Here is an 11,603-nt window from a genome sequence, read left to right as displayed (position 1 = left end):
TCAGTCAGACTGCCTTTGATCTGGCGGACTCACTTAACACACTTGCGTCATTTGTAAATGATGTCTGAGTGTGCCCCTTATTTGCTTAATATAAGGAATTTAAAATTATTTATATTTTTACTTTTGATACTTAAGTATATTATAGCAATTCACTTTTCTTTTTATACTTAAGTATATTTTAAACCAAATACTTTTACTTAAGTAGTATTTTACTAGTTGACTTTTACTTGAGTCATTTTCTATTCAGGTATCTTTTACTCAAGTATGACAGTTTGGTACTTTTTCCGCGGCTGACCATCTATTACTAACCCACTGCTGTGACATTTCTGTTCTTTGTTTGTTAAAATTCTTTGCGCATCAATTTCAAAGATTCTACTGAGTTACAGTTCATATAAGGAAATCAGTCAATTGAAATAAATTCATTAGGCCCTAATCTATGGATTTCACATGACTGGGAATACAGATGCATCTTTTGGTCACAGATACCTTTTTTTTTTTTTAAAGGTAGGGACGTGGATCAGAAAACCAGTCAATATCTGGTGTGACCACCATTTGCCTCAGGCAGCGTGACACATCTCCTTCACATAGAGTTGATCAGGCTGTTGATTGTGGCCTGTGGAATGTTGTCCCACTTCTCTTAAATGGCTGTGCCAAGTTGCTGGATATTGGCAGGAACCTGTCGTACACGCCAATCCAGAGCATCCCAAACGTGCTCAATGGGTGACATGTCTGGTGAATATGCAGGCCATGAAAAAGTGGGACATTTTCAGCTTCCAGGAATTGTGTACAGATTCTTTCGACATGGGGCCATGCATTATCATGCTGAAACATGAGGTGATGGCGGTGGATGAATGGCACAACAATGGGCCTCAGGATCTCGTCACAGTATCTGTGCATTCAAATTGCCATCGATAAAATACAATTGTGTTCGTTATCCATAGCTTAAGCCTGCCCATACCATAACCCCACTGCCACCATGGGGCACTCTGTTCACAATGTTGACATCAACAAACCACTCACCCACACGACGCCATACACGCTGTCTGCAATCTGCCTATTACAGTTGAAACCGGGATTCATCCATGAAGAGCACACGTGAGCATTTGCCCACGGTTACAATGACGAATTGGAGTCAGGTCAAGACACTGGTGAGGACGACGAGCAGGCAGATGAGCTTCCCTGAGATGGTTTCTGACAATTTGTGCAGAAATGATTCGCTTGTGCAAATCTACAGTTTCATCAGCAGTCCGGGTGGCTGGTCTCAGACAATCCCGCAGGGGAAGAAGCCAGATGTGGAGGTCCTGGGCTGGCGTGGTTACAAGTGGTCTGTGGTTGTAACCTAGGTTTGAGACCATGGTTGTGTGAGAAGCGTGCCTGTATCTCTCACAGAACTTGAATGAGATGTTCTTTCTATGTTATCTCTCCCTCTCTCTGCTCTGATAGACATGAGCCTGCAACTTTTATCTCTCCAGCGTTACACTTGATCATTTATTTCCTTACAGAATCATAGCTGCACACGTAGGGTTCTGGAAGAACAAATACATATGCCAAAGTTATAGAATTAATGTTGTGTGTTCAGAAATAAATGAAATAATTCTGAATAGCCTACTACACCACAAGAAGGCCTATAATTTAGCCACAGATGATCAATAGTTTCTTTAAAAAATAATAGCCTAGCTGTGGAGTGTAGCCCAATAACAAGCCTACAGTTGGGAATGCGCAGTAAATCTGTGAACAAACAGCATGTTGACAAAACAGGCCTTTCTCAATATTTCTCTAATCTGTCTGCTGTAGGCTACCAACATATTTGATACATTTCAAAATATTATTTTACAAAGTAAAACAAGAGAGAGAGAGAGAGAGAGTTTTGGCACAAGTGCATTGGCCATCACCAGAAAGTGAGCTGTGCATCATTGGGAAACTGGAAAGCATTTTTAGGACTATAATTTCCTTCTCATATTTTAGCCTACAATATGTGTCTTCACAAACCTAGGTCTAGGCTATTGATGAATTCAAGACAGGGTCGTTTTTATTGATGTCAGATTTTCAGTTTGTCAGTGTCGAAGTAGCCTGTCCTTTCCATAATTTGTGCGGTATGAAAAAAGATTCTATACAAGTCTCCAGTCATGGAAAATGACGTAGAATTACATGAAATGCATTTATTTTTCCATAAATGCGATGATATGATGCAATGCTTTATTCGTTTATGCTGCTCATTCCATGGGTAAGCGAATGCTCCTACCACTGACTCTCCAAAGCATCTTTGACTGGTGTATCCACAGCACTAATTTGCGAGTTACAGGCTGACCACACCGCTCCGTGTGCAAGCATTGCAAAATAAATTTAGAAATCTATATTATTCAATTATTTCACCCACACTGCTCGCGCGCACCAATGAGCGTCTGCGTTGCTAAGGGCTAAAATAGAAGTCAGTTCTATTTGTGACGCAGATCGCTCTGCAAGTCCTGTCTCTCCCATCTCCTCATTGGTTTATAGAAGCAGGTACCCACGTGCCATCTCCTCATTGGTTATACCCACGTGGGTGACTGAAAGATGAACGAGGTCAGTGGCGGTAATACACCTAATTTATGAAAGTTGCCCATCACAATATAAAGTCAAGAGAATAAAACTCCTGGAAGGAGGAGTGATGACTAGAAACTATTCGGTTGACCATTTTATGTGTGGACTAATAAACGGAGTAGAGGATCTTGTGCATTTCAGGTCAAATAAAACTCAATGTTTATATCCCAGGACAAATTAGCTAGCAACAGCAAGCTAGCTAAATAGAACAAATTAGCTAGCAAGTGCAAGCTAGCTAGCTAAATTTCCATAAATGTTTAATGCTGTCCCCAAATTAATATAATTGGTTCAGAGTTTGTTTTGATATTTTAACCTGCGTGTCGTGATCGCGTTTGGTGTGGGGGGACAAAATACATTTATGCACGATGGCGCACGTGCGCAGCCGGTTTGGGTTCCGTGTTAATAATCTCCCACTTGTTTAGTAAAGTGTAGCCAGGATCCTCCGCCTTCTGTCTGTTTATCGTACTGGTGCATGTGTGTGTTGCTTGTGTGTGTTTGTCATTTATCTGGCGGAGGTTGTTTTTGAGAGGGATTTTTAGCTGACAACAAGCTTGGAGCATGGCTAATACTAGACAGAAAAACGCCTCAAAGCTCAATGTGGAAGAAGAATACATATCAAGTACTACACTCCATGAACTACTCAAGTTCTATAAAGATCTAATAGATCTGCAGGTAAATAACTTTAAGTCCTTCCTGCAACTCTTTATGGATTCTACCAACAAAAGTGTTGATGATCTGTCTAAGGATGTAATGGAATTTAAACAGTTTGGAATGTACGCGGTGGGAGGTAGAGCAGCTAGACTGCATTCAAAACCATGTCTGAGGATTTCGCAATTTTCCAAACAACACTTGATAAGCACTCTTTCAAAGGAGACTACCTCATAAATCAATCGAGACGCAATAATATTTTAATCGAAAGAATTGAGGACGTAAAGACTGAAACATGGCATGACACAGAATCACAAGAAACTCCTGGCAGATCAACCCAAACTGGGCCCTAAACTTATCGAGATGGAGAGGGCACATAGGAATGGCAATTTCTTCCCCGATAGACGGTCCAGATCTATTGTGGTGAAACTGCTCATATACTCAGGAGAGCCAAGTGACTGAAGGGAACCAACCTCTGAATCAAAAGAAAAGGTACTGCTGCCACGACTAGTTGAAGTATGATCAGCTGGTCATTCACCACCCCCCCTCTCTCGTAGGCCTATTCTCTCGTAGGCCTATGGCAAGTGACTCCGCTATAGTCCGCTACTGAACTATGGTCAGCTTTGCCAAACGGAGGGCAAAGGAAAGCTCTGTATGCGTCTCTGTGTGTGGAGTAAAGTTGGTCTAGAGTTTTTTTTCTTCTGGTTGCACATGTGACATGCTGGTAGAAATTAGGCTACAACAGATTTAAGTATCCCTGCATTAAAGTTCCCATCCACTAGGAGCCCCGCTTCTGGATGATTCTTTTCTTGTTTGCTTATGGCCGTATACAGCTCGTTGAGTGCGGTCTTAGTGCCAGCATCGGTTTGTGGTGGTAAATAGACGGCTACGAAAAATATAGATGAAAACTCTCTTGATAGATAGTGTGGTCTACAGTTTATCATGAGGTACTCTACCTCAGGCGAGCAATACCTCGAGATGTCTTTAATATTAGACATTGAACACCAGCTGTTATTGACAAATAGACACACACCAATAGACACTCTTATTTGTAAGAGAGAACCTCGTACTTACATCTGATAACATTGATGTTGAATCTCTTTTCATAGAAATTCCCTACTGTTCATTTATTTGGTGGTAAAAACAACATGTAATTGGATGCATCTATCTGCCACCCGATTCTGACATTGGTAGTTTCATTGATATCCTTGCATCAACCTTGGATTTGATTAATAATGAAGATACAGTGTGTTTTCTATTGGGTGATTACAACATAAACGTATTTAAAATTGAGAACCTATCACGTTTAAGGTAAGACCCAGATGCAGACAGTGTCGAAGTAACAAACGTTTTTTATTCGAACAGGAGCAGGCAAAGGTACAGGTCAAGGGCAGCAGAGGTCAGTAATCCAGATAGGTGGGGCAAAGGTACAGGGCGGCAGGCAGGGTCAGGGTCAAGGCAGGCAGGGTCAGGGCAGGCAGGGTCAAGGCAGGCAGGAATGGTCAAAACCGGGAAACTAGAAAACAGGAACTATAGCAAAGACAGGAGCAAGGGAAAAAACACTGGGAGATTTGACGAACAAAACTACAAATAGACAAACAGAGAACACAGATAGAAATACATGGGAAAATAGGGAAGATGGGCGACACCTGGAGGGGGGTGGAGACAAGCACAAAGACAGGTGAAACAGATCAGGGTGTGACAGAACTACTGACATCTGACTTTTTGAATACGTTATACTCTAGCTATCTGTATCCCCTCCTCTATAAGCCCACAGGGGTGACCATTTCATCTGACACCCTTATTGATAATATTTTTTTTTACAAATTCTTTGAATAATGTGTCTAATGCTGGTATACTTTATACTGACACTTCTGACCACTTTCCAATTTTCCACTTCTCTTTGGCAGCTGGAAATTAACAGATGGGAATGATTAGTAGCATTAAATATAGAATATTTAACAAAAGTAGTTGTGAGCGCTGTAAGATGTTGATTGATGATATTTCATGGGAAAATGTGTCAAGAAGCAATAAAGCTTGGCAGGGTCGTGTTTCAGAGGACGCATGGTTCTTGTCCTTCGCATCTCCCTTACGGTAATTGCAGCGATGGGACAAGACTGTAACTGGATGTCATGAAACCGGGTAAAAACGTACCTACAAAAATAAATGACCTTTATGAATTATGAAACCTTTGTGTTTTTTATTATTACAAAAAAAAAAATTTGCACAAAAAGAGACTCTTAGAACAAAACGTATAAGATTTTCTAAGCCTGTGTTTACCACAGACCTTGTTTTCTGTGTTTATTCCAAAACTATATTCTTTCCCCATTCCTTCTAAATAGTATGCAAAAAAAATAGTTTCATAGTATGTGAAATTTCGAAAATACTACTCTGAATGAGTAATCTAATGCGCGATTGAGTTGACTCCCGCCATTCGTTCATTCGTCTTCTTTGGGATTTGGTTGGCGGATCGCATCCAATTTTTAGGTGAATACACCGCCACCTACTGTCAAGGCCTACCTACATTCAACTCTCTTCATTCGTCCTGTTCCTCTAAGAAAGTGAAATATAACCCTAGACACCACCACCTTCACTCATTAAAACCCCACCACGCTATTCCACTACTTTGACCCTATCTACTCCTACACCATGTCAACGGCCTGGGAGGATGGATACCACCCCTCAACGCACCCTGAAACTCTTCTGAAGTCAAATCTTGTATACCCAAATATTTCTCTGCAGCTACCACCACAACATAAATTCTCTGTGATTTATGTTCCAATTCCTGCATTACAGTTAATAACCATTGCTATGAATGCCCTATCCCTCTGTGCTGGCACAAATCTACTACTCACTGGCATCTTCTAAGGATCCCTCACCCTGACCCATCCTCCTCCACTTTCTTCACTGCCTCAGCATATGACACCTTCTGCACTACTCTGACTTTGGCCACTTCAAACTGCCTCTCTCACACTGAACCCCTTCTAATCCCCAGAAACATGAGCCCCCCTACAGTTTACACAGACAACTTAATACACCAAAACTACACAATCCTGCACACTTCCCACATCTTGGAATCTCCCTCCTACACTGCTGCAACATGACCATGTGGCACCTGAAACCGCACAATGGATTCTGACAACTGATATCCTAACATGACTTTGTCTGGTAGAGACTCAAAACTCGAGAGGACTGACAATGACGCCTCTGTTTCACCACGCTCCCCACCTCTACGTTGCACCAAACGGGCAGGCGTCACAAACACCAGGAATTTCCCATTTCATTTGCTCTACCTCCTCGCTTAACTTTACCCTAGAATTCACTCCTTTCAATGGTGCCCTGTTCCTAAGAGCAAAGCAAGAAACCGATATTGACCCAAGTTGGCTGATACTGAGCGCCTGATCCCACTGGTCAGAAGAAACACAAACAAATATCACAAGTCCACTACAGACTACCTTCACTGATTCAACTGACCCCAACTCCTTTCTCACCCACCATGAAACCACAAATGGATCAGCCAAAAGGCAAGGGTCCACTTTCTCCAAAGATTCCACTCCACTTCTAATTTATTTATAAAGCCCTTTTTACATCAGCAGATGTCACAAAGTGCTTATACAGAAACCCAGCCTAAAACCCAAACAGCAAGCAATGCAGATGTAGAAGCACGGTGGCTAGATTAAAAACTCCCAAGAAAGGCAGGAACCTAAGAAGAGACCTAGAGAGGAACCAGGCTCTGAGGGGTGGCCAGCACTCTTCTGGCTGTGCCGGGTGGAGAATATAAGAGTACATGCCCATTAAGGCCAGATTGTTCTTCAAGATGTTCAAATGTTCACAGATGACCTGAAGAGTCTAATAATAATCGCAGTAGTTGTAGAGGGTGCAACAGAGCAGTACCTCAGGAGTAAATGTCAGTTGGCTTTTCATAGCTGAGAATTCAGAGGTTGAGACAGCAGGTGCGGGAGAGAGAGAGAGAGAGGGAGAGTCGAAAACAGCAGGTCCTGGACAAGGTAGCACATCTAGTGAACAGGTCAGGGTTCCATAGCCGCAGGCAGAACAGTTGAAGCTGGAGCAACAGCACAACCAAGTGGACCGTTGACAGCCCGGAGTCATCAGGCCGGGTAGTCCTGAGACATAGTCCTAGGGCTAATGTCCTCCGGGGAAGGAGGGAAAGAGCTTCTTCTTTGTCATGTCTGACACCATTCTTCCTCAACATAGATCTTCCTACTCGACTTCTTCTTCCTCGCTGTCTATAATCACATCTATCCATTCACCACGCTCAAGCTGCGCCTTCATCCGCTGTATTGCTTGCAGAACACACACTAATGCCGTTTCTCCAAAACCCAACTTCTGTTCCTTAGCCCATTTTACAAGTCAGGCTATCTCTGACCTCTCCCTGCTTTCTTCCTCTTCCAAATCCATTTGTTCATTTTGGTACAGTGCGTCAATTTATCTGATTATCAGCTGTTGCCAAACACCTGAGTCAGAAAAGATGAGTGAATTCTACTCATAGAGACTGATAGAGGCCTCTAGAGGCCAAAAGGACGTTTTAGCATGAGCAGTGCCATAAGAGAAATAGTAAGGGCATCTTTTTGTAGTCACTAATTCCGCCATGGATCGTTGGACAAAGCCTATGGGGAAAAATAATAGCATTTTTGTAGGGTGGTTGGATAATCCTGAAAATAATGTCAGTGGTAAGCGTTTGTCATGTAGCAAGAGTCGAGTGAAGACGGAACAGATTCGGTTCAGTCCAGTCAGTCATCCTGATGAACCCTTCCCAGCTAGCTAGTTTATGCTCTTGGCTAGAAACTTCAGCGAGAGTTTAAACTTGTCTGCCTAAATTGGGAGTGTTCAGAATCATTCAATTTTTATCTGACTATTTAGTTTTCTTTAGTAGTTTAGACATTAATGGTGAAAATCACTACAATAAATGTGGTTTAGCACCCTGGCCTGATATTGGCTACACTATCTATCAACTTCCCTCTCCTTACAGCAAGTGGGATCGAAGGACACTGTGCCCATGTTGTTGTGTTGTCGGCAGTGTAGTGTAGACTATCACGGTGACATCCAGATGGTTACTACCAATATTACAAGTTATTTATTGTGTAGAAATAACTGTCCTACTCTAATTAAAATCAAGCTGGATGGAACAAATTGGAGATGGTGACCAATACTAAAAGTTATTTTTCCTTCGCCCATCAAAATAAAAAATGTACAAGTTTTAACTAGCCTCATGCTGCTGCTGTTGCCAGCATAAACTATCTGGGAAGGGCCTATCGGGATGATGACTGAACCGAATCCATGATCTCAACTCAAAGCTGTGCGGCATACGTCATCCGTTTGTCCACCAAGCGTGTCTGTATAGCCTCTCCCGATTCCAACGAGTTGTAGTCTCAATGGCACTGCCCATGCTGTCAAAGACACGATAATAGTACAGACATAAAGATGAGTCCTCTATCTATCTCTATGATTCTACTAGATCTTAGTATGCAGTTTAAGTATGTAGTATGCTACTATGGGTATTCGGACACCGCCACTCTCTTTATGATTTGCAGGAGTTGGAATGTTCTGGTGAAGGTCACTTTCACTTTGAAGGTCACTTTCAAAATGTCTACCCTGTTCTGTATGGATTTCGAGGTGTGCTCCAAGATGAGAAATATAGGAGTGGTGGTAAACACACAATAGGCCTTGGCAGGCAGGCATAGCGCAACAGATCCAAGTCAAAGGGACATGAATGCAATGTTGTGTGTAATAAGTTGTTTTGCCACATGGTGGCGCTGAGTAACAACTCAATATTACCTCATGGCCTGTTACTGTGCAGTACGTGCTCTGATGTCTAGTATTATGTGTTCTATTATGGCATGTGGAACATTGTGGAACACATCGCCTTATAAGCTAAATGAAAAGAAGCCCCCTAATAGTAGTGCACTGTACATCAGCGTGTGCGAGATAAAGCTATCCTATGAATTTATTTTGAGAAAGCAAAGCACTTATGCAGATGCATGTGATGCAAGTCTAAAAAGCATTGTTTGCTGTTGGTAAAGGCTGAGACATCACTGTGCAGGTGTTGTTTTGTATTGACTTCCTCCTGGTGGCTCTGGTAATTGCTGGATCATGGTCTGACTAGCGAGAAGAGGCCCTTGTATCCAACCACAGCTCGTCTGATGTATTTAGATGGGAGGGAGCGCCGCTCATCCCTATAATACCCTAATCAGCATTCACACCTCGCCGGGATGATTCGAGACAATGGCTTTTTATTGTGGAAGTGATCTCATTGCAGAGTGGTAGAATCAGCCTTTTACAGCCCATCTCCTCCAGGCCTCATCCATCACTGGGTGTCCAGGAGACAGAGGTGGCGGACACACACTAACTCACTTAGAGAAAGTGACATATAGGGATGTCACTCACACACTAACTCACTTTGGGAAGGTGACATATTGGGATGTCACACGCCATTACTAACTCACTTAGACGCAGCCAATGTAGCTAATTTTTTGGGGGGCTGCCCGACTCCCACGATGCCCCATTTCAGCTTGAATGACTGGTAAGTAAACCGATGGATGTCGGCTACACTCGTTCTTTCATCCATCCGTCCATCCACCTTGAGTATGCTCTGTGCAATTAGTCTCACAGCTGACACTCTGACCTGGGCCGTCCTCTCCTTCTCCCCTTTTCCCTTGTCCCCTCTCCTCTCGTCCCCTCTTGTCCTCTCTACTCTCCTCCTCAAAATGGGTTTTCTTAACTTTTGTTATAATGAAGAGAGTACTTGACAATTACAATGCACAATTCTGTAGTCACCGTGTCTGAATCCTATTTGTAGATGTAATGAGCGCTCACTGCATTTGTAATAACCAGTAATGATATATTGATATCTAAAGCCATGCAACCATAGCTAATGCTTCCATTATTGACTCTGAACACAATAGTTGAGCGTGTAATGCAATAGAAAGGTTTGCTCCATCCTTCTGTACTCTGAAAATGAAAGACACAATGGTTCATCATGATTTTAATTCTCCAATTACTTTTTTTCTGTAATGAACGTCTACACTCATCCTTTTGAGTGATGATTTGTAATTCATTTAGTTACATTGTGCTGGATGAAATCATTATATCGTACTGAGAAGGGTTTCACTTGGATTGGATTCGTTTTCCTTTGAAGGAATATAATGCAATAGTGTGACTTGCAACTCAGTCCTAGCATTACATGTAGGTGTGTATCAACAGACCCACATTCCCATAGGGGTTATTTATTCCACCATATAGCAGATATACCCCTCTATACCCATGTTAATGGCAATCATTCAATCTTATGTTTTGGTACTGAAGCAATTATAAACCAGGTTGATATTTCAATAATTATTTTCTTATTTGTGCCAAGTTTTCCCTGTTAGGTTTGTGCAGTAACATGCAGTCTGTGATTGTCCCTGTCACGTGCCTGCGTTCATTCATTTGTTTCCTGAAAAACCTTGACACACTGTTCCCAGGGGTGGATTTTACACTTCATTAAAAGAATGTACTTAATTATGGATCCTCTATTATGGGACACTCCCCCTCCTCCCAGCCCATACACTTCCTACTCACCTGTCCAATAGGCACGCCTCAATCCAACAATCATGGCCACCTTGGGACAGGATGCGCTGCCATAGACAATGGTTCAAAGTGACAGCAGCCTGTTGTCTGACATAAGTCACTCCGGTAGCCTCTGGGTGTCTATAATTTATACTAAGGTCACACAGAATGCCTCCATCTTTCTCTACTCCACCTCTTCTCTTCTCCTCACTGATCACCTCCATTTCTACCCCTCTCCATTCCTTCACTATATCCCTCGTCTCTTCCCTCCTTTCATTTCCCCTGTCTTTATCAGCAGCCCTGTTTATACCTGTTGCTAACATGGGTCCTTTGTCGCGATCTTGTCTACATTCTGATTGTACCCATATTTCTGGAAATGTGTCTACACATGGTATTAAAATGTGTCTGTTATCCGTCCAATGTGTCTGCATTTTGACCACATTTCCTGGCACCTTCCTTTATGCAAATTATTTCAAAGCTATTCTTTCAAAATATTTTTTGTTTATTATAAGACGCATATTGATGTAATCAGTCAATGGTTTCTCTGTCCAGATCCGTCTATACTTGTAAGATGTCCAGACAATGCATGTCTGACTACCTCCAGAGGTGGGCAGGATAATCTGATCACAATGTGTCTTTTGATTGTCTATACCCGTCTAAAAATGTGGCACAATCAGAATGTGGACAAGATCAGGACAAAGGACGCAAGTTAGAACCAGGTTTAAACGAGGCTTGTGAGGATCTCCCCCTCCCAGCAGTCCGACAGGGAATTATGAATGTGTCATAAACCTAGAATAGGATGAAGACTC

This window comes from Oncorhynchus kisutch, linkage group LG21, assembly GCF_002021735.2.
Source record: "Oncorhynchus kisutch isolate 150728-3 linkage group LG21, Okis_V2, whole genome shotgun sequence".
Lineage (NCBI taxonomy): Eukaryota > Metazoa > Chordata > Actinopteri > Salmoniformes > Salmonidae > Oncorhynchus > Oncorhynchus kisutch.
This window is presented reverse-complemented; position numbering follows the sequence as displayed.